The sequence below is a fragment of the Xiphophorus hellerii genome, chromosome 18 (genome assembly GCF_003331165.1).
Source record: "Xiphophorus hellerii strain 12219 chromosome 18, Xiphophorus_hellerii-4.1, whole genome shotgun sequence".
NCBI classification, from domain to species: domain Eukaryota; kingdom Metazoa; phylum Chordata; class Actinopteri; order Cyprinodontiformes; family Poeciliidae; genus Xiphophorus; species Xiphophorus hellerii.
This window is the reverse complement of record NC_045689.1, coordinates 5675492-5678255: the sequence shown is the minus strand read 5'-3', so window position 1 is coordinate 5678255 and position 2764 is coordinate 5675492. Positions and strand designations below refer to the sequence as shown.

Below are 2764 nucleotides of genomic sequence, written 5' to 3'. Positions count from 1 at the left end.
CGAGCCGGGGAAGATATTCTTTATGGCCTCCTAATTTAAAACCTTTCAAGAGCTTTGTGTTTTATGGCTGGTCTAAATTACAGCCTTGCCAAAAGAATGTTTATCTGTGAACTCCTGCCTTGCATCTGCTTTTGTCCAAATGGAATGTTGGTCTACTTAAACGCACATTTATTAAACCATCTAAAATAGCCATGATTCCTTAACATTGTCCTTTGGGTTTTTAAACCTGAAGTTGAACAAATAATAAAAAGTGATTTCTGATCACTAATAGGTCTATTGTGGAAAAACAGATGGTCTCAGATATTGCAGCCTTATATAGTAAAATACTAAATATTTAAGCTAAACTGCTTCTGCCGATTGTCTTCTTCCTCTTCAAAACAAAAAGTTACTTCTGACCACTGATTCCCTGTCAACATCGACTTATTAAACATGAAGGATTTTGATTGGCTAATGTAGATTTTGCGCTACACTGCCCCCTATGTGTTCGGCATATTTAAAGCAACGATCGGTGCTGTAATTCAGCAGGTTGCTGTGGATGAATACTGTTCTTAAACCGATCAGGTGTGGAAAAGATTATTTTATATGTACACACCTTATTGTTTTCATCCAGAAAATTCTGATAATCAAGCCTGGAGGTTTAGGTTTTATTAATTCAGTGCAGTGCGCCACAGCAAAGGAGAAAATAACACAGAAAAACCATTGAAGAACAACTCAAGACCATTCTCATTTTCTTGCTCTCTGTGTCGGCTACGCTACACACAGACCCGTTGCCACAGCAACTGAAAACAACGCCACTGATGTATCAGGATTCAACACCAAAACACAAGAACTGAACATTCAGTCCGTTACAGTTTTATGTTCTTAGGCTTGATGTTTAATTTGCGATTATTAATAAGTGATTGCTGTGGTAGATTAGCTGTCTCGGCTATTAGCTAAGCTAACACAGCAGTGGCTGATTAGCTAATGTAAAAACCTGATTATCTATCAGTTGGTGGATGGGTCGCCTTTTTTTTAAAAAGTGAACCTAAGCACCGAATTCTGCATCACGTCTACATGTTAAGGTTGTCAAAGTCAAGCTAGCACAGCTAATTCCCTCTTATTGGCAAATGTTTTTAATTAAAACTTTTTCATGACCTTGTTATCTAGTTGTCCTAGTGTTGACAATTAGTAGCAAAGCACTGCGTCTGTTTTTCTTTAACGTATCATGCATATATTTAGAAATAATCTTTAACTCCAAGATTTAGAGCGTTAAGAACTTGAGCTAAAACCAATGCTAGTCATTGTCGAGCAGTTTTTGCTCTCCAGCATGGATTTAAAAAGACTTGGCGATGTTTGGACCAGGCCTCATTCTTCTGTTTTCCCCTCCAGGCGGTGTGGACACAGCCTCAGTGGGCGGCGTGTTCGACATCTCCAACGCCGACCGACTGGGCTCCTCCGAGGTGGACCAGGTGCAGCTGGTGGTCGACGGCGTGAAGCTCATGGTGGAGATGGAGAAGAAGCTGGAGAAGGGCGAGTCCATCGACGGCATGATCCCCGCTCAGAAGTAAAGCGGACAGACAACCCATGATGAAATGACTGTCTGTGTTTGTTTTTTTTTTTCTATTTTCTAAAAAAAAAAAATGAACATGTAGCCTCGTTGTAAAGTTATTTTACTGGTTTCGGCCAAACGGCTACTTCCTGCTGATGACTTCCTTCCATCCAAAGACACTTTTCCTTCTGCTCCTTCATTTCTTACTTCTGTTTACTTTTTCTGCCTTTTCTCCCTATTCATCTAATTTCTTCTAACTGAAATCATCTTCCCATCTCCTTCGTAACATCCTGGGATCAACCCATGCATAGTCTGGTCGTGGCTATGTGTGTACTAATTTTTTTTTTTGGTTGTAAAATATAACTGGAGAATTAAACAAAGCCCCATGTAACAATCAACTCATCCTGTTTTTGTTTTTCTTCATAGAAACCAAAGACACATTTGAAATCTACTGTATGTCTGCTGCTGTAAAAACAGACACATAACCTTTTTTCAACCTATTGTCTGACATAAGAGACAAATTCTCCTGTTTTAGGTCAAGGCGCTTTAGCGTTACCTTCAGCTAAATACTGTGTTGGTATAGCACTTTAGTTTAACTTCCTCTAAGTACCATGTTAGTAAAATGCCTTAACATTAACTTCCATTAAATACCACGTTTGTAAAATGCTTTAGCGTTAGCTTCTGATAAATACTGTGCCGGTATAGAGCATTTTGTGAAATGCTCTATACCGGCACTAGTGGAAGCTAGTGCCTTAACATTAGCTTCCACAAAATAGTGCATTGGTGTAGCACTTTAGCTTCCACTAAATATTGTGCTGATATACTGCTTTTGCTTTATCTTGTATTAAATACTGTGTTGGTATAGTGCTTTAGCATTAGTTTCCACTAAATATTTCATTGGCAAAGGGCTTTAGAGTTAGCTTCTGATACATACTGTGCTGCTATATTGCATTAGCATTAGCTTCCACTAAATTCCATGTCGGGATAGCGCATTAGCTCCTGCTAAATACCATGTTAGTATAGCATTTTAGCATTAGCTTTCACTAAATACCATTTTGGTATATAATTTTATAAAACCTTCCGCTAACAACCATGCAGGTATATCAGTTAGCATTAGCTTCTGCTAAATGCCATGTTAAAGAGCTTTAGCATTAGCAAAACTGCTTACATTATGTGTAAGTTACAAGAATGAACCAGACTTGTGGAGAGCTACCATTCTCTTCCTGGTATGTTAAT

At 38.6% G+C, this 2764-nt stretch overlaps 1 long non-coding RNA gene across 1 annotated transcript in view; it reads left to right on the top strand.

Moving 5' to 3' along the window:
• LOC116707714 (uncharacterized) overlaps positions 1-2395 on the top strand; it is a 13305-nt gene extending 10910 nt beyond the window's left edge. The window contains exon 3 of the long non-coding RNA XR_004336557.1: positions 2070-2395. This is a non-coding gene — a long non-coding RNA (uncharacterized LOC116707714). The remainder of the gene's footprint in view (positions 1-2069) is intronic.
• Positions 2396-2764: the final 369 nt, after the last annotated feature.